The 21,768-nt window shown below is 37.4% G+C and overlaps 1 protein-coding gene and 1 pseudogene across 5 annotated transcripts in view; both read right to left on the reverse strand.

The window, feature by feature from the left end:
- The window catches only part of EPM2A (EPM2A glucan phosphatase, laforin), a 356,235-nt gene that overhangs the window by 109,159 nt on the left and 225,308 nt on the right, over window positions 1-21,768 (reverse strand). The window lies entirely within an intron of this gene.
- On the reverse strand, window positions 13,784-16,676 carry LOC129474760 (zinc finger protein 131-like; annotated as a pseudogene).

Consider the following 21,768-nt stretch of genomic DNA (forward strand, 5'->3'; position numbering starts at 1 on the left):
AAAATAATAAGTTATAAGAGAGTATTTGAAAGCCTCATGGTAACCTCAAACCAAAAAACATACAATGCATACACACACACACACGCACACACACACACACAAAGGAAGAAACTAAATAATATCACCAGAGAAAATCATCTTTACTAGAAGAAGACAGAAATGAAAGAAAGAAGACCAGAAAACAAATAACAAAATGGCAGCAATAAGTTCTCATTTATCAATAATAACATTAAATGTAAATGGACTAAACCCTTGAATCAAAAGACAGAGACGGGTGAAATGGATGAAAAAACGAGCCATTGATCTGTTGCCTACAAGAAACACACTCCACATATAAAGACACACATAGACTGAAAATAAAGGCATGAAAAAAGATATCCCATGCCAATTGAAACCAAAAAAGAGCAAGATTTGCTATATTCATATGAGACAAAATAGATTTCAAGATAAAAACTACAAGAAAGGACAAAGAAGCTCACTACATAGGATAAAGGGGTCAAGTCAGCAAGAAGATATAACAATTTTAAATATATATGCACCCAACACAGGAGCACCCACATATATAAAGGAAATATTACTAGAGCTAAAGAGAGAGATAGGCCCCAATACAATACAATATTAACTGGAGACTTCAACACCCCACTTTCAGCACTAGACAGACCTTCCCAGGCAGAAAATCAAGAACAACAACAACAAAAAAAGAAAAACAGTCTTAATCTGTGCTATAGACTAAATGGATCTAAAAGTATTTACAGAATATTTCATCTGAGAGCTTAAGAATACACATTCTTTTCCTTAGCACACGTGGTTCATTCTCAAGAATAGACCATATGTTAGATCACAAAACAAGTCTTAAAACATTTCAAAAAATTAAAATAGCATAAAGCATCTTCTCTGACCACAATGGAATAAAACTAGAAATTAATAGGAGGAATTTAGGGAACTATAGAAGTACATAAAAATTAAATATTATGCTCCTGAATGACCAGCGGGTCATTGAAGAAATTAAGAAGGAAATTGAAAAATGTCATGAAACAAATGATAAGGAAGACACAACATATCAAAACCTGTGGGATACAGCCAAAGCAGTACTAACAGGGAAGTTTACAGCTATAAGTGCCTACATCAAAAATAAGAAAAACTTCAAATAAACAATCTAATGATGTATTAAAGAATTAGAAAAGCAAGAGCAAACCAAACCCAAAATTACTAGAAGAAAAGAAATAGCGTAGATCAGAGCAAAAATAAATAAAATTGAAATGGAAAAAAAATACAAAACATCAATGCAACAAAAAGTTGGTTTCTTGAAAACTTAAAGAAAATGGACAAACTTTCAGCCAGACTAAGAAAAAAAGAGACAAGGTCCAAGCAAATACAATCAGAAATGAAAAAGGAGACATTACAACTGATACTGCAGAAACTCAAAGGATCATTAGTGGCTACTATGAGCAACTGTATGCTGATAACTGGAAAATGGACAAATTCCCAGATATATGCAACCTACCAAGATTGAACCCAGAAGAAATCTAAAACCTGAACACATCAATAACATGTAACAAGATCAAAGATATAATAAAAAGTCTTCCAGTAAAGAAAAGCCCACGACCTGATGCTTCACTATTGAATTCTACCAAACATTTAAAGAACTAATACCAATCCTACTCAAAATTTTCCAAAAAATGGAGGAGGAAGGAATATTTTCAAAGTCATTCTATGAGGCCAGGATTACCCAGATAGCAAAACCAGAAAAAGATACATAAAAAAAGAAAGAAAGAAAACTACAGGCCATTATCTCTGATAAATATTGGTGCAAAACTCCTCAACAAAATACTAGCAAACCAAATTCAGCAATACATTAGAGAAATCATTCATCATGACCAAGAGGGACTTATCCCTGGGATGCAAGCATAGTTTAACATATACAAATCAATCAATGTGATACATAATGTTAATCAAATGAGGGATAAAAACCATATGATCATTTCAATTGATGCTGGAAAAGCATTTGATCAAATTTACTATTGCTTCATGATAAAAACTGTCAACAAACTGGGTATAGAAGGAACATACCTCAATATAATAAAATTCATATATGACAGGCCCACAGCTAGTATTATACTGAATGAGGAGAAACTGAAAGCCTTTCCTTTAAGATCTGGAACACAACAAGGATGCCCACTGTCACCACTGTTACTCAACATAGTACTGGAAGTTCTATCTAGAGCAATCAAAAAAGAGAAAGATATAAAGGGCATCCAAACTGAAAGGAAGAAGTCAAATTATCCTTGTTTGCTGATGATGTAAACTTGTATTTGGAAAAACCTAGACTCCACGAGAAAACTACTAGAACAGATAAACAAATAAGTAAAGTTGCAGGATAGAAAATCAACACACAAAAATCAGTAGCATTTCTATATGCCAACAATGAAAAATGTGAGAAAGAAATCCAAAACAGTAATCCCATTTACAATAGCCACACATAAAATTAAATACCTTGGAACTAACCACACAAGTGAATGATCTCTATAATGAAAACTATAAAACCCTGATGAAGGAATTGAAGAGGACACCAAAAAAATGGAAAAATATTCTATGTTCATAGATGGGAAGAATGAATATTGTTAAAATGTCCATGCTATCCAACACAATCTACAGATTCAATGCAATCTCTATCAAAATACCAATGACATTCTTCAAATAAATAGAAAAGAAAATTATAAAATGTATATGGAACCATGAAAGACCCAGAATAATCAAAGCTATCCTAAGCAAAAAGAACAAAATTGGAGGAATCACATTATGTGACTTCAAATTATGCTACAGAACTATAGTAAACAAAACAACACGGTACTGGCATAAAAACAGACCACATAGGCCAATGTAACAGAATTCTAACTTCTTAAGATGGATTCTGTTTCTCTTCTAACATAAGCATCTGCAGCTATACATTTCCCTTTAAGAAGTCTTTTCATTGCATCCCATATGTTTTACATGCAATATTTTTAGTTTTTATATTTATTATAAGTACTTATGATTTTCATTATGATTTCTATTTTTGCCATAAATTATTTGAAACTGTGTATGTTTTCTTAATTTTATTTTTTACTTTTAAATTCATTGCATAAATATCAGATAATGTAGTCTGTATATAATAATTTTATGCAAGTTATTGAGATCTGCTTTTGGCTTGATTTGTGGTCAGTTTCTTTGTATGTTCTACTATGTGCTTGTTTCACTATGTACTTTTTCCTTGATTTGTGGTTAGTTTCTATATATGTTCTACTCTGTTCTCTAATTTGTGAGGTGCAGTGTTTTAAAATATTTTTTAAAAGTTTGTTATCTGTGTCACTTAAATTTTTGTCTTTACTGATTTTTGACCACTGGTTCTATCCATAATGAGAAACTATGTTTATCAATAGTGGAGAGGAGTAGATTGACGTCTCCCAGTAGTAAAGATCTGTCCTTTCTGTATTATTATCCATTTTTGCCAATTTTTTTATTTTAGTAAAATATATACATAAAATAAAATTAGCCAATAAGCAATTTTATATATATATAATATATGTTTTATATATATATATATGATTCAAGGGTATTAACTGCATTCACAGTGTTGTGCAACTATCACCACTATCTTTTTACAAAATTTTTTTATCACCCCAAACAAACTCTATGACCATTAGCAACGACTACGTATTCCCCTCTGTCCCAGTCTCCATAACTTCTTATCTACTTTATGTCTGTACAAATTTGCCTATTCTGGTATTTCATATAAATGGAATCATACAACATATGTCCTTTTGTGATAGACTTATTTCACTTAGCACAATGTTTTCAAGTTTCATCCATGTTGTAGCATGTTTCAGAACTCTATCACTTTTTATGGCTCTATATGCCACATTTTGTTTACCTTTTCATAAGTTGATAGACACCTGGTTTGTTTTCATCTTTTGGCTATTGTAAATAATGTTGCAATGAATACTGGCATACAAATATCTGTTTGAGTCCCTGTTTTCAATTCTTCTGGGTACCTACCTAGCAGTGGATTTGATGAGTCATATGACACTCCCATGTTTAGCGTTTTGAAGGACCACCAACTATTTTCCATGGAGGCTGCACCATTTTACATTCTCACCAGCAACATACAAGGATTTCAATTCCTCCACATCCTTGCCAACACTTTTTATTTTCTTTTTTAAAGAAAATTATAGCCATGCCAGTAGTTGCAAAGTGGTATCTCATTGTAGTTTTGATATTCAATTTTCTAATGATTAGTATTGTTGAGCATCTTTTCATGTGACTATGAGCCATTCATATATCTTCTTTCAAGAAATATACCATTAAATTGTTTGCCAGTTTTTAACTGGGTTGTCTGTCTCTTTGTTTTTCAGTAGTGTACTCGTTCACACTGCTATAAATAACTACCTAAGACTGGGTAATTTATTAAAAAAAAAAGAGGTTTAATTGACTCATAGTTCTACAAGCTGTACAGGAAACATGGCTGAGGAAGCCTTAGGAAACTTTCAGTCATGATGGAAGAGGAAGCAGGCACATCTTACATGGCCAGAGCAGGAGGAAGAAAGGGAAGGGGGAAGTGGTACACACTTTTAAACAAGCAGATCTTGTGAGAATTAGCTATCACAAGAACAGCAAGGGGAAAATCTGCCCCCACAATCCAATCACCTCCCACCAGGGCCCCCTTCCAACATTGAGGATTACAATTGGACATGAGATTTGGGTAAGAACACAAACCCAAATCTTAACAAGCTGTAAGAGATCTTTTTATATCTTGAATATTAATTCCCTATTAGAAATATGATTTGCAAATATTTTCTCCCATTCTGTAGGTTATCTTTTCAATGTCTTCACAATGTCCTGTGATGTACAAAAGTGTTTGACTTGTGCAATCAAGTCCAATTTATCTTTTTCCTTATTATATCTTGAGGCTACTTAGAGACATACACATATCAAAGTGATAGACCTTTTGATTAAATGAACCTTTTCAATTGTATCTGATAATATTTGATAGCTTATTATCATTTGCTTATTTTTAAGATTTCCTCCTATTTATTTAAATATCTCTTTTACAACTATGAGTAATTCTAATCTTAAGCCTTTTGGGGTTTAAGTGTATTAGCAATTATTTCTGGTAACCCTTATTCATGGCAGCTTATTTCCTTGTTTATTTGGTGATCTTTAATAATGAGCTCATAATTGGATATTTTTATGTGGAAAACCTATGAGTCTAAACTGGGGTTGCATGAGCCAAAGAAACTTTGCATTTGCATCTGTTGAAAGTTAAGAGCACTTGTGTGCTGGGAACAATCTAGCCCCTTAAAGTTGTGTGGACTAATGAAGAATTTCCAGTATCAGCATTTCCACCTTAAACTGTCACAGGATTTAATCTCCCAATGGATGGTAGCACTAGAAAAAAACAATTGCCCTCAGGGAAACCTTGGGGCTTTCTGTGATTGCTTTTTGTTCGCTAATCTTTTATATCCTTTGGACAGTGGAGAAGGATGCCCTCAAAGATTTCCTTTATTTTTTACTTTTAAACCAAAAATAAATTAAAAGGCACATTTGTTCCAAAGTAAAAGCTTATTTTTCATTTGTTTATTTGTTTTTTAAACTGGAGAATTTTCAGAAAATTTATTCTGCTATACTGCCAGAAGGGGAGGTCCAAAATGATCAGTTTCTAAATATCACACTATTTCAAGGATAAAATAGATTGTTGCTTCAGGGAAAGCATTACTGGTAGCTGCCCTTGATGAGCTTATTAAATGCTAGGTTTTCCTCATCAGGGATGCTAATTTAGTAGCCTAATTGTTACAGTTAACTATAAGGGGCCACCTCGATAATGGATCATCTGGCCCCAGTCAGGTCTTCAGATAACTGCAGCCCAGGCCAAGACCTGACTACAATCTCAGGAAAGACCCTGACCCAGAACTACTCAGCCAAGCCACTTTCAAATTCATGACATGCTGAAACTGTGGGATATAAGTACTTGTTGTTATTTTAAGCCACTAAGTTTTGTGATAATTTATTATACAGAAATGATAACTAATACATACTGTCATTACTAAAATATTAAGATCCATTATTTTTCTAACAGAAAATGTGTACATATAGTCTCTAGGTTGAAATCAGTCTCATGCTCTAGTTTCTTTAAGGATAATTTAGTGAGACCATAAACAACATATTTGGATGAATACATCCATAAGGACCAAACCATGGTCATTCACCAAGTCAATCATACAAATGCTTAGAAGCAAATCTTATGCCTAACTCAATAGAAAAATCTACACTACCTGTAAAAAAAGGCATCATAAGAAACTGATGAACATGTTTCTTATTCTCTTTCTCTCAGGGGAACTATATACATCCAACTAACAGAGTTCTTCTGTTTTTTTGTGTGCACGTTTACATTTTCTCCTGAAAAATATAAGCAGTGCAGAATTTGCAAATGATAATTTCAGATTCACTGTGATTTCAGTAGCACTATCAGTTGTGGTAATGATAATAAATTATATCATTAGTTAACAGAATGCCACTCAGCAATTTTTTCCAACTTTAACACTAAGGCTTAAAAGAAATTATGTTGCAAAAATGCAATAGTTTGAAATGAAGTAAAAAATGTCTTCTACATAGTGAATATAATTGTCACTGTTAATGCTTGGAATATATGATGATTTTTTAAATGGAGCTCTTCTTGCTTGATCTACTTTTTATTACAGCATGTGGGTGACAATAAAGGCTGTTAAAAGGTGGTATGTTTGATCACAGCCCATGGGTACCAATAAAGAGCCTCTATTTATTTAAATAAAAGTAATTGCTGCTAGTGTAAAATGAAAAAGATACTCTATGTAATCTTTATTTGGACAAAATGAGGACCTCTGGGCCATTAGTAAGCATAATGCATGAAAACCTCACATGCACTTGGAGAGAAGCCTTTGTTAAGAAAAAAATGGCAACATTCAGCTACTTAAAGCAGAAATTTACTGAAGCTAGATGATATAAAATACAATGAGAACCCATTTTGCTTTATGAATCTCTTTGTTTTAGATCAGCATTAACAACTACAGTCAACTTTTGGCTATTTGTCACTCAGCCATACTCTTTGTTTCATTCCATTGATTATTTATGTCTTAAATTATAGCTATTCTGTTTTTTTTCTGTAGCTTAAAGAACAGCTTCAAGGGCAAGCATGAAAGGAAATTTCTGAATGGAGTACTTGGCTGTGCATGCAGCTCCAAAAGAAATAAAACTGTTTGTTGTCTTGACACACACCTTAGGATCAATTATTCTCTCAGCTAACACAGGCCTCATCAATTTATTTTCTGTATACTGGTACAGTATTGACACGATGTTAATGAGAAAAGCAAATGGGAAAATGTAAGTTCATCAAAGTTTCCTTCTTTATTTTTTTATTTTTTAAAAATCAAAACAGTGTCTTTTAGCATGAAATAGCCCTTATTATTTAAACCTGCCTCCTAAAGTTAAAAGTAGCTTTGACAAGCATTCAATTAAATCTTCTACCTGACGTTAGCTGTAGCACATAAGCCAAGTGTCTAGCTAGTCCATGTTTGAATTCCTCCATCATTACTCAGCTTTCAACAAACACAGGTAGCTCACTTAATCTTTAGTCATCATAAATGGATGAGTTTCTATACCTCTCTGGAGCAAAGATAGCTAGCTTGGTTTTCTCCCTGCTTAAAACAAAGCTGGAAACTTCCTCAAAGTTTTTTAGCCTCTTATATTTGAGGTTAGAATTTAAGGAGGTAAATAATCATTCCACCATGTCCCTGAAGACTAAAGTATAATTGATGATATTATTTCATTTATTCTTTTACCTAAAAGTAATGACTAGAACAACCTCATACTGTTGAGGAAGCGAATAATCCACAGATAAAATTTGTTGCTATGCTTTAGGGTGACTTTGAATCAGAACTCAAGAGAAGAGAAAACAATTTCATAATTAGTCAAGAACAAGCTGTGATGTTAAACAAGGATGCCCAAGCACATAATTCCACACAATAGTCTTGAAAACACTAGCTTCTTAATCACTTCTTTGTTTTGTACCCAAATTATCTGTCGTGCCATTTTAGCTAACACCATGATCAAGCCTTTCATCTCTAGTTTGTTGCCAACGTATCTCACACATTCAGTAACGACCTCTGCTCACTGGAGGCTTGCCTCACGAACCCTAGCTCTACTTGGGTTTCCAAAAGTCTGTCTGAGATGGAGAAGAAGCATTAAGAAGTTAATAAATCTAACAAATACATCTTTCTAATGAGCAGGCTATACCTTATAACACCATGCAAAAATTTAAAAAGATATAAATCTATCTTGTTAAATGATAGAATTCAGCTTTTAGATGAATAGGCTGGTTCATTCAGAAACAATCAGAGTATCATGTCCCTGATCAGAAACAGCCGAAAATTCTATTCTAGTAATTCTGAATAGTAAATAGATTTTCTGCTGTTTTTCTGTAATGATTTAGGATGCAGACAACTGTGTTTAGGTAGCAAATTTTCAGTCCTGTGATACATTTAGTTAGGCTTTGGTTTCAGGCCCCCTATATATACTGACCCCTGTCAAACAAAGCCTTAGAAGGTATACTCATGATTTTCTATTTTTTTTCTAAAAGAAGTATTTTATGAGCTTTAGTCCCCATGAAACCTAGATCTGCCTGTGCACTTATTTGATGGACTAGGTATTCTGGAGAATGTTTTGAAGATCCATGTTCACCACCCCCAAAAAGATAACAATCCTGTTGAAGAAATAACATATATACACACCAAAGAATCATCTGTTAGTATGTGAAAGGTATAGTGTTTGGAGTCAAAGACATAATCTCCAAATCCCAGCTCTGCCATCTACATTCTGTATGTAATTATAGGACAAATATATTAACTGCCGGATCCCTTTAAATCATGCAAAAGACAGACATAATACTTAAATCACTGGATTGTTCAGAGGATTAATAAAAACAAATATGTGAAAACAAAACGTCTGCATTTACCATATCCACATACATGTTATTTGAATCATCATATCTCAGGTTTTATGAGAACTTAAAGAAGATCTATTCAACATTCAATATTTGGATCCTCTCTGTAATATCCCCAAGTCATGGTTGCCTATATTCTGCTTGGCTATATCCAGTGGTAAGGACTAAGGCAGTACACTTCATATAATTAATTACTTAAATATACGGCATAAGAGTTTCTGGTTTTTATTTTTATTGTTTTTGTTTTATTTTGGTATTCAGGTACAGATGTCTGATTAATGACATTTATATATATATATATATACACACACACACACACACACACACACACACACACACTAACATTGAGGAGTGAGGTATTGGCTAGAAATTCCCTTTCAGCTCTCTCCCACATGCTGAGGTACTATCACAAAACCAATGAAGCAGTGGGTTCCCCAGCACACATTATAGCCTGAGAATGGAAAGTTGCCTGAGATCCAATTTTGGGCCAGTATATAAAATTGCAATAGGAAAATGTATAAAGCCTCAGAAGGAATGGTGAGAGTGAGGAGGGGCAACAAGGTGAGAGTAGTGTCATGGAAAATCAAAGAGAAGTATCAAAAGAGGACATAGTTAGTAACATCAAATGCCACTGAGATATTATTCTACAACATGTTCTGATAACTATAAACCAGATTCAGGCTCCATGAGATCACTAGTGAAGTGGTGGGTAATTGAGTGGGAGTGAGTTTTGAAGCCAGAGCATGAAGACAAAAAGCAGAAACTCTTGGCCTTTACCGGCAGGGGGTGGGATAGGATAGCATTCAGGCAGCACTTCAGAGAGAGAAGTGAATGAACTACAAACTGCAGGGAAGGAAGCAAACGGGGTTGAAAATACCTACAGAAGATTAAATGTCACATGGAGTGAGGTGTTGGTCCACTTACCCTGAGGATAAGTGATGAAATTCAGAGCATGGAAGCCTGGGTTAACCTTAAGGCAAAAAAGGGATGTTCTGCCCTTGCAATGAGAGAAATCGTTGGGATAAAATATGTATTACTCTGTTTTCATGATGCTGATAAAGACATACCCAAGACTGGGTAATTTATAGAGAAAAAGAGGTTTAATGGATTCACAGTTCCATGTGGCTGGGGAAGCCTCGCAATCATGATGCAAGGCGAAAGGCACATCTTACATGGCGGCAGACAAGAGAGAATGAGAACCAAGTAAAAGGGGTTTCCCCTTATAAAACCATCAGATCTTGTGAGACTTACTCATTATCATGAGAACAGTATGGGGGAAACTGCCCCCATGATTCAGTTATCTCCCTCCAGGTCCCTCCCAGCACATGTGGGAATTATGAAAGCTACAATTCAAGAAGAGATTTGGGTGAGGATACAGCCAAACCAAAGCCAAGAAATTTCATGCTGTGAGCCATGGCTTGGCTGAGAGTTTCTAGGCATCTACTAGTATGTAGACCAGGGCAGCAACTGCTGTCAATACTTAAGAGTTCCAAACAGAACCTTCCAGAGGGGTTGCCCCAAAAGGTAAAGCTAAAGCTGCCAGCTGTAGCAGGCTGCAGATGAAGGTCACCCCAGGACTCTTCTCAGGTACTTGAGGTGGGAGGTGCTAAGGATACTCACCTCTAAACATAATCTTTTTATTTTTAAGTCAATGTTATTATGCATATTTAACGGCTACAACATGATGTTATAACATACATTTATATAGTAAAATCATTACTAGAGCAGACCATATTAACATGTTCTTCTTTCAAATAGTTAGCTATTTTTCCTCCACTATGACAAGAGCAGCTATAATCTACTCATTTAGCAAATATCCCTAATACAATACACTGTTTTTAACTAGAGTCATCATATTTTACATTAATCTCGGGACTTGTTCATCCTACATAGTTTCTACTTTGTATCCTTTGACCTACTTCTCCCTTTTTTCTCCCCCAAACCCGCTAACCAAGGTTTTATTGTGGTTCAATGTGCTATCTTTATATATTTGACCCTATTTTTTAAGATCATACATATAAGTAAAATCATGCAATATTTTTCTCTGTGTGTCTGATTTATTCTTCTAGATTCATCCATGTTCTGGCAAATGAAAGAATCCTCTCCTTTTTAAAGCTGAATAATATTCTATTATACTATTATACATTACATATGTATAAGAGTTTATTTTTTAACTTTTATTTTAAATTCAGGGGTACATGTACAGGATGCGCAGGTTTGTTATACAGGTAAACATGTGTCATGGGATTTGTTTTATAGATTATTTCATCACCCTCTTATTAAGCCTAGTATCCATTAGTTGCTTTTTATCCTCTCCCTCCTCTCACCCTCCACCCTCCAATAGCCCCAGTGTGTGTTGTTCCCCTCTATGTGTCCATGTGTTCTCATCATTTAGCTCCCACTCATAGTGAGAACATGTTGTACTTGATTTTCTGTTTATGCATTAGTTTGCTAAGGATAATGGCATCTAGCTGCATCCATGCCCCTGCAAAGGATATGATCTCATGCTTTTTTATGGCTGCATAGTATTCCATGGGGTATATGTACCACATTTTCTTTATCTAGTCTAACCTTGATGGGCATTTAGGTTGATTCTATATCTTTGCTATTGTGAATATTGCTACAATGAACATATGTGTGCATGTGTCTTTACAACATATGGATCATATGTTCCTTTGTATACATACTCAGTAATGGGATTGCTGAGTAGAATGGTATTTCTGTCTTTAGGTCTTTGAGGAATCGCCACACCGTCATCCACAATGGTTGAACTAACTTACACTCTCACCAACAGTGTATAAGCATTCTCTTTTCTCTGCAACCTCGCCAGCATCTGTTATTTTTTCACTTTTTAATAATTGTCATTCTGACTGGTGTGAGATGGTATCACATGGTAGTTTTGATTTGCATTTCTCTGATGATCAGTCATGTTGAGCTTCTTTTAATATGCTTCTTGGCCGCATGTATGTCTTCTTTTGAAAAGTGTCTGTTCATGTTCTTTTTGTTTCTTGTAAATTTACTTAAGCTCCTTATAGATGCTAGATATTAGACTTTTTTCAGATGCATAGTTTGCAAAAATTTTCTCCCATTCTGTAGGTTGTCTGTTTACTCTGTTGATAGTTTCTTTGGCTGTGCAGAAGCTCTCTAGTTTAGTTACATTCCATTTGTCAATTTTTGCTTTCATTGCAATTGTTTTTGGTGTCTTCATCATAAAATCTTTGGACATGTGTATGTCCTAAATGGCATTGTCTAGGTTGTCTTCCAGGGTTTTTATAGTTTTGGGTTTTATATGTAAGTCTTTAATCCATCTTGAGTTAATTTTTGTATATGGTTTAAGGAAGGGGTCCAGTTTTACTTTTCTCCTTACGGCTAGCCAGTTATTGCAGCACCATTTATTGAATAGGGAATTCTTTCCCCATTGCTTGTTCTTGAATGGTTTGTTAAATATCAGATAGTTGTAGGTCTGTGGTCTTATTTCTGGGTTCTCTATTCTGTTCCATTGGTCTAGGTGACCGTTCTTGTACCAGTACCATGCTGTTTGGTTACTGTAGCAGCATGGTATAGTTTGAAGCCTGGTAGTGTGATGCCTCCAGCTTTGTTCTTTTTAGTTAGGATTGCCTTGGATATTCAAGCTCTTTTTAGGTTCCATATTAATTTTAAAATATTTTTTCTACTTCTGTGAAGAATGTCAATGGTAGTTCGATAGGAACAGCATTGAAGCTATGAATTGCTTTGGGCTGTATGGCCATTTTAACAATTAAGATTCTTCCTACCCATGAGTATGGAATGTTTTCCCATTCATTTGTGTCATCTCTAATTTGTGTGTGTGTGTGTGTGTGTGTGTGTGTGTGAGAGAGAGAGAGAGAGAGAGAGAGATACTTTATTTTCCAAGTAATACTGATTAAAAATATTTACACATTTATTTTTTTAAAAGCCCACAGTTTAGCACTCTTATTTATATGGCTTTAAAAGTTATAGCACAAGATCTTTACATTAAGGATTGGGGGAAAAGATTCCATCAAAAAAAAGCCTGATAATTATATACATGTTTTTCCCTGTACTTTATTTTAAATACATTAATTTTTAAATGATGCTCATCCTTTTTTCATCTGGTAGTAAAATACTAGTGCAACTTTCAATCAAAATAAAATTTACCACAGAGGTAAATAAATTTTCCCAATTGAAATTGGCATTTCGGCTGCCACTAAATAAAATTTCTCAACCTAACTTAAGCGAAAAATAACTCATGGTTGTTATTATAAGCAAAAATATAAAGTACTATAGCATTGGCTGCATTGCTCCTTACAACACAGACTTTGAAAGAAACAGATGCTTTACAGAAGTTTAGCTGGTTTTGAAATGGCACATGGGTGTGGACTTTTTTTTCTTAACATTCTCAAAATTTTGCCACCACTCCTCTCTCTGTTGCAGAGATGGCATCTGTGAGTACTGGGGTAGACCACAACGTTTGTTCAAACTAAAGAAAGCCAAAATTTAACTGCACAGTAACAATGCAATGTTCATCATGCAGCCTTGTGTTTCCTATATATTCAACTTTCTAACATGTATTAGAATACATAAACTTGTATTCTAACAATTTAAGTTTGATTTTATAATATGAAAGAAATTTGAGGAAGAACATGACCTGGGAAAGAGAAGTGGGAGAATTTTTACCACAATGAAAATAGATACAGTCATATGCAACCTTGTAATAAGAATATAATCCACTTAAGTTTCCAGAAATGTACTTCTCAAAACTCCCCTTAATTTAGGGAACAGATCCCTCCTCTGTGGCACTGAGCCAGGGGAGAGGAATCAATTTGTTTCAGCAAAAACAATTCAGCACAACAACAAATAGCTTAACTTTGGTCCACTTGTCTGTTAGCTTAAGGACAGTCATACTGCCCATAATCCATTCAAAAACCCAACAAGTAAATTTAAAAATATATTCGTGTGTAATTTCATTCTAAAACGAGCATAGCTGTTCTGTCCTCATTCTCTGCCTTTTCAGCTTCAGAATCCACTGTTGGCTTGCTCTCTAATCCTCAGCATCTTCATCATCTTCCCTGGCAGCCTCAGCAGCATCTGCTTGGCTAGGTTGTCTCTCCTCTTGGTTCATAGATTTCTGGGGTCACATGGTCCAAGTCTGCTTCTAGAAGTTCAGCTTGTACTTCCACTGGCATCTGATTTATCCATTCAAAGTGAAGCTTCTCTACATGTACTTGGCAGTACCTTCTTCATTCTGAATTCGACCCACTTCTAGATAACTTATTTGGCCCTACTCTGGAAGCACACTCATGTGTGAACAAAGTACCTGGCTGTCCTGGAGCAGATCTGGATGGACGTGTTCCACAGTCACTTGTGCTGAATCCACCTGGACCTGAAGCAATGGTAGCACACGCACCTTCCCAATTTGTTCTATAATAGTCGTTGATGTCACAGGTTCAGTTTGCACACATTTCTACTGAAAGAACTTCTTCCATTACTAGACGCTCTGAAATAGTGTCACTGAGATGCCTCATTAATTTACTTCTTTGCATAAACCACAAGTCACATAAAGAACAATGGTTGGGTTTATATCCAGTGTGTATTACCAAGTGATCTTTGAACTGGTCCCAGCTGTTAAACACACTGTTACAGACATGGCATTTATAGAGCTTCTTTCTTCCTTTTTTGCATCTACTCCAGTTTGGCATGCAGTGAGGTGACATTTGAGGGTGCTATTTCTAGCAAATATTTCATGACAATTTGGACATTCAAAAGGTTTTTCACCTGTATGTTTTCTAAGATGTTCTTTAAAATGTCCAGAACAGTCAAACTGCTTCTCACAGTACTGACATACATAAACTTTCTTCCCAGTTCTTTGCTTCTTAGTGACTCCACCTTCTTCAAGATGGTAACAATTTAGGTGCTGTTTCCATGTGCTCTTCCAAAGATACCTTTCATTGCATATTTCACACTTGAAACTCTCAGTAGAGTGTGATTTCATGCGTTCCTTCAAATGATAAAACAATTTAAATGAACCATTACATTTCTCACAATGGAACAAGTCCTTGTGACAACTGACGTTCCACAGTTTCAATACTTTCTGCTTGTATGCTTGTAGGGTCAGATGCATGGCCATCTTCTTCTTTAATCTGCCCTTTTCTGTCACCTTGATGATATTTGCTGGTAATATCTGCCAACAGTGCTAGAGCAGAATCATTAGAGGAACTTGTGTTCTGTGTGTACTTTATGGATGCTTGGCAGAATCCACTTCCTCTAATGTTTTGATGCCTTCATCTTCACTTCAATTGTGCCTTCAGCAATCTCTACCTCAATTTCAACAGGTTCTGATTCTGCAGATGGCAATGATTCTGTGATAACATTTGAAGTTGCTGCAATCTTCCTTTTATTTGGCCACCTTTTTTCCTGTGGTATTTTCCTCTAATGGAGCTGAGTTTTCTTTGTTCCTGACTTCAAGGGCTTTCATAATGAAGCAGGAAATTTTCCCTGACCCCTTCATGGGTAGGAACTGGTATGCAGGTGCTGGGGCTAGCCGGCCACTTCGGCACCAGCTGAGGCAAATTCTACTCATTGGAACCCGTTGCACTCAACCCACCACAGGAGGGAGCATGCAGGTGAGCGGGCGCAGGATTCAGGGCAAGTGCTTTTGGGTGCTGGCAGGCGCAAAACTCTATGCGGGCCCTGTGGACTCCATCCCTGGCAGGACCCTCCAACCCCGGCTGGACTCCTCTCTAAAGCAACACCATCAAGCCATCCCTTTGAAGTCAAGCTGCTTCTCTCTGATGTCAAACCAGTCTCTGATGTCCAGCTGCTTCTTTTCTTCTCTGCTCTCTGCCAATGGAGCCTGGGGTTTTTATAGGCACAGGATGGGGCTGGGGCAGGGCATGCTTGGCTTTGGAAATGACATTCGAGTGGGAAAACAGGAAGGCATGCTCTCACTTTGGGTTGCTGTCCCAGGCTTGAATGTGGGACCCTTGCCAGGGACATGCCCTCCTTTGCCCAGAATTTCCCTGCCTCCTGTCCCTATCAATAACTTCTAGCATTTGTAGAACTCTGCTGCTTTCCATACATCATTGGCTTCTTCTTCTCCTGTATCAATTATTTTGCTGTATATGTGAACTGAATTAAATTACAAAAGGTTATTTTACCAACACCTTCTATCTCCACCAAAGGTTCCTGGGTAAATTGAAAGAATTTATAGAAGAACTTACTGCAAGCAGCCAAAAGAGCCTCGTGAGCCTTAAAATGGTGTCTGTTGACAATCAGGATGATGTCAGTAAACCAGTCCTGATCTTGCTGTTTATTCAGTCAGTCGAGGATCATCTTAGAATGTTCAGGAAACTTTTGAAAATATTTCATCCTCTCTTCAACCTCCATGGCCATCAGGTTGCCCTAGTTCATGGTCTGTCCTCCTTCTGAAGCAGGAAATTTTCCCTGGCCTTTTTGCAGGCAGGAACTGGAGTGTGGGTCCTGGGGCTAGCTGGCTGCTTTGGCACCGGCTAGGACAAATTTCACTCACTCGAACCCTCTGCGCTCAACCCCTCTGAGGAGGAAGCATGTAGGTGAGCAGGTGCAGGAGCTGGGGTGAGTGCTTTTGAGTGCTGGCACGGGAGCAAAATTCTGTGCGGCCCCACAGTACCATCTAGGGTGGCGTACCTGCCACCCCCAAAGCCCCTGAGGGCATGTGTTACAGTGCTCTTTTAGCTTTGCCATCCACAGATAGCTTAACAGCTCAGTGGGGCCTCTGCCTTTCCACATGGGGTGGTTGCTCTCCACCAGCAAGGGCAGAGGGTCATTGTGACAGCCTTCATCCACACCCGTGGCACCCGAGCTCTTGTTTGGCATCCAGGAAAAATTGGGTCACACGAGCAAATTGAAGGAAGGTGAATGCAGAGGATTTTATTGCTGATGAAAGTGGCTCTCAGAGGGAAGGTGAAATGAAAAGGGAATGGAGTGAGAAGGTGATTTTCCAGGGAGGACCGGACTCTTCTCTGAAGCAGTCTGATGGCTGTCAAGCCATCCCTCTGAAGTCAAGCTGCTTCTCTCTAATGTCAAACCATAGTCTCTGATATCCAGCTGCTTCTCCTCTTCTCCACTCTCTCTGTTGGTGGAGCTGGGGGATTTTACGGGCACAGGATTGGCGGCAGGGCAGGCCATGGGTGGTTTTGGAAAAGGCAACATTTGTTCAGGAAAACAGGAATGCATGTTCTCACTTTGGGCTGCTGTTCCAGGCTTGAGGGTGGGACCCTCGCCAGGGACCCATCCTTTTCTACCCAGAATTTCTCTGCCTCCTGTCCCTATCACTTCCTCTCCTCAAAGCCTCTCATTCCTTGCTTTCCCTTCTCAGGGCATAATGTACCCCACACCCTTCCCTACCCCTCCATTTCCCCACAAGAGCCGGGGTTCTCCCTCTTCTCAGGCCTTGCTGGTGCAGGTGTGCTCAGTTGGACACCTGGGTGGCCACAGTACCACTAATTTCTTTGAGCAGTGCTTTGTAGCTCTTCTTGTAGAGATCTTTCACTTCCCTTGTTAGCTGTAATTGTGATGGGATTTGTTTGTGATTTGGCTCTCAGCTTAACTGTTGTTGGTGTATTGGAAAGGTAGCAATTTTTACAAATTGATTCTGTATCCTGAGACTTTGCTGTAGTTGCTTATCAACTTAAGAAGCTTTTGGGCTGATATGATGGAATTTTCTAGATATAGGATCATGTCATCTGCAAACAGAGATAGTTTGACTTCCTCTCCTCCTATTTGAATGCCCTTTATTTCTTTCTCTTGATTGATTGCTCTGGCCAGAACTTCCAATACAATGTTGAATAGGAGTGGTGAGAGAGGTCATCCTTGCCTTGTGCCTGTTTTCAAGGTGAGTGCTTATAGCTTTTGTCCATTCGGTGTGATGTTAGCTGTGGGTTTGTCATATATGGCTCTTGTTATTTTGAGGTATGTTCTTTCAATACCTAGTTTATTAAGAGCTTTTAACATGAAGGGATGGTAAAATTTTATCAAAAGCCATTTCTTCATCTATTGAGATAATCACATGGTTTTTGTCTTTAGTTTTGTTTATGTGATGAATCACATTAATTGATTTGTGTATATTGAACCAACCTTGCATCCCAAGGATGAAGCCTAGTTCATCATGGTGGATAAGCTTTTTGATGGGCTGCTGGATTTGGCTTGCCAGTATTTTGTTGAAAATTTTTGCATCAATGTTCATCAAGAATATTGTCCTGAGGTTTTCTTTTTTTTTGTATTTCTGCCATGTTTTGGTATCAAGATGATGCTGGCCTCATAGAATAAGTTAGGGAGCAGTCCTTCTTTTTCCATTGTTTAAAATAGCATCAGTAGGGATGGTTCCAGCTATTCTGTGTACATCTGGTAGAATTCAGCTGACAATCTGTCTGGTCCTGCGCTTTTTTAGGTTAGAAGGCTATTTATTACTGCCTCAATTTCTGAACTCATTATTGGTCTGTTCAGTGATTCAATTTCTTCCTGCTTCAGTCTTGGGAGAGTGTATGTGTCCAGGAATTTATCCATTTCTTCTACAGTTTCCAGTTTATGTGTATAGAGATGTTTATAGTAGTCTCTGGTGTTTGTTGGTATTTCTGTGGGTTCAGTGGTAGTGGTAATATCCCCTTTATCATTTCTGATTGTGTTTATTTGGATCTTCTCTCTTTTCTTCCTTGTCTAGGTAGTAGTCTACCTATTTAATTGATTTTTTTCAAAGAATAAGCTCCTGGCCTTGTTGATCTTTTGAATGTTTTCTTGTGTCTCTATCTCCTTCAGTCAAGCTCTGATTTTGGTTATTTCTTGTATTCTGTTAGCTTTGGAATTTGTTTATTCTTGGTTCTCTATTTCTTTTAGTTGGGACATTAGGTTGTTAACTTGAGCTCTTTCTATCTTTTTGATGTGGACATTTAGTCCTATAAATTTCCCTCCTAACACTGCCCAGAGATTCTGGTATGTTGTATCTTTGTTCTCATTAGTTTCAAAGAATTTATTGATTTCTGCCTTAATTTCATTATTTATCCAAAGTCATTCAGGGGCAGGTTATTCAATTTCCATGTAATCTATGGATTTTAGTGAATTGCTTAATCATGGTTTCTAATTGCATTCATTGTGCTCTGCTCAGAGAGACTGTTTGTTATGATTTCAGTGTTTTTTTCTGCATTTGCTGAGAAGTGTTTTACTTATGACTATGTGATTGATTTTAGAGTAAGTGATATTTGGCAATGAGAAGAATGTATATTCTGTTGCTTTTGGATGGAGAGTTCTGTAGATACTTATCAGGTCCCTTTGATCCAGACCTGAGTTCAGGTCCTGAATATCTTTGTTAATATTCTGTCTTGATAATCTAATATGGTTAGTGGGATGGTAAAGCTTCCTCCTATCATTGTGTAGGAGTCTAAGTCTCTTTGGAGGCCTCTAAGAACTTGCTTTATAAATTTAGATGCTCCTGTGTTGGGTACATATATGTTTAGGATAGTTAGCTCTTCTTGCTGAATTGAACCCTTTACCATTATGTAATGCCCTTCTTTTTTATAATCTTTGTTGATTTAGAGTCTGTTTTGTCAAAAACCGGAATGGCAACCACTGGGATTTTTTTTTTTCTGTTTTCCATTTGCTTGGTAAATTTTCCTTCATCCCTTTATTTTAAGCCTGTGGATGTTATTGCATGTGAGATGGGTCTCTTGAAGACAACATACTGATGAGTCTTGGCTCTTTATCCAGCTTGCCACTGTGTATTTTAATTGGGGTATTTATCCAATTTATATTTAAGGTTAGTATTGTTATGTGTGGATTTGATCCTGTCGTCATGCTGCTACCGGATTATTTTGCAGACTTGTTTATGTGGCTGCTTTATTTATTTATTTATTTATTTTTAGATGGAATCTTGATCTGTCATCCAAGCTGGAGTGCAATGACACAATCTCAGCTCACTGCAACCTCCACCTCCTGGGTTCAAGCGATTCTCATGCCTCAGCCTCCCAAGTAACTGGGATACAGGCATGTGCCACCACACCTGGCTAATTTTTGTATTTTTAGTAGAGATGGGGTTTCACCATATTGGCCAGGTTGGACTGGAACTCCTGACCTTGTGATCTCCCACCTCACCCTCCCAAAGTGTTGGGATTACAGGCATGAGCCACTGCGCCTGGCCTATGTGGCTGCTTTATAGTGTCACTGGTCTGTGTACTCCAGTGTGTTCTTGTAATGGCTGGTAAAAGTTTTTCCTTTCCATATTTAGTGCTTCCTTTAGGAGCTCTTGCAAGGCATGTCTTGTGCTTATTAACTCTCTCAGCATTTGCTTGTCTGTAAAGGATCTTATTTCTTCTTTACTTTTGAAGCTTAATTTGGGCAGATATGAAATTCTCGGTTGGTATTTCTTTTCTTTAAGAATGTTGAATATTGGCCTCCAATCTCTTCTGGCTTGTAGGGTTTCCACTGAGAGGTCTGCTGTTAGTCTGATGGGCTTCCCTTTGTAGGTAATCTGGCCTTTCTCTTAGGATGCCCTTACTATTGTTTCTTTCATTTTGACCTTGATGAATCTGATAACTATGTGTCATGGGGATGATCTTCTCATGGAGTATCTTACTGGGAATTTCCTGAATTTCCTGCATTTCCTTAACTCTGCATTTTCAGAATTTGAATCTTGGCCTGTCTAGCTAGGTTGGGGGAGTTCTTATGGACGATATCCTGAAGTAAGTTTTCCAGATGGGTTCCATTCGCTCCATCTCTTTCAGGTACACCAATTAGTTGTAGATTAAGTCTCTATATAATCCCACATTTCTCAGAGGTTTTGTTCATTCCTTTTCATTCTTTCTTCTCTGCTCTTGTCTGCCAGCCTTATTTCAGACAGACAGTCTTCAGGCTTTGAGATTCTTTTCTCTGTGTGGTCTATTCTGCTATTAATACTTGTGATTGCATTATAAAATTCTTGTACTGTGTTTTTCAGCTCTATCAGATGGGTTATGTTCTTCACTATACTTGCTATTTTTACTCTCAGTTCCTGCAGTGTTTTATCATGATTTTTAGCTTCCCTGTATTGAGTTAGAATGTGCTCCTTTAGGTCAGTGAAGTTCATTCCTATCCATATCCTGATTTCTACTCCTGTCATTTCAACCATCTTAGCCTCAGCCTGGTTCTGAACCCTTGCTGAAGAGGTAATTTGGTCGTTTGAAGGAAAGAGCACTCTGGCTTTTTGAGTTTTTGCATTCTTGATCTAAAGGAGCACATTCTTTTGCATATTTGTGGGCTTATCTACCATCAATCTTTGGGACTGCTAACTTTTGGATGAGGTTTTGGGTTTGTTGTTTGTTTTCTTTTAACCGTCTGGCCACTTTTCCATAGAGCTGCTGAGGTTTGCTGGGCATCTGCTCCAGTCCCTAGTTGCCTCAGATTTTCTGATACCTGGAGATATCACCAGTGAACGCTGCAAAACAGCAAAGTGGCAGCCTGCCCCTTTCTCTGGGAGCTCCATTCCAGTGGGGTACAGACATGTTGCCAGCCCAAATGCACCTGCAGGAGGTGGCTGGAGACCCTGGTTAGGAGGTCTCACACAGTCAGGAGGAATGGGATCAGGGATCCACTTAAGGAAGTGATCTAGCCATGCTTTCCTAGAGCAGCTGTGCTGTGCTATTGTATTGCTTCCGTCTGTGGTAAGCCTGGGCTCTCCAAAGCCTGGAGACTGTAACAGCCAAGTTGCTGAAACAGCAAAGATGGCAGCCACTCTTGCTTCTAGGAGTCCGTCAGGA

Source organism: Symphalangus syndactylus, chromosome 2 (assembly GCF_028878055.3).
Source record: "Symphalangus syndactylus isolate Jambi chromosome 2, NHGRI_mSymSyn1-v2.1_pri, whole genome shotgun sequence".
In the NCBI taxonomy this organism is placed as follows: Eukaryota; Metazoa; Chordata; class Mammalia; order Primates; family Hylobatidae; genus Symphalangus; species Symphalangus syndactylus.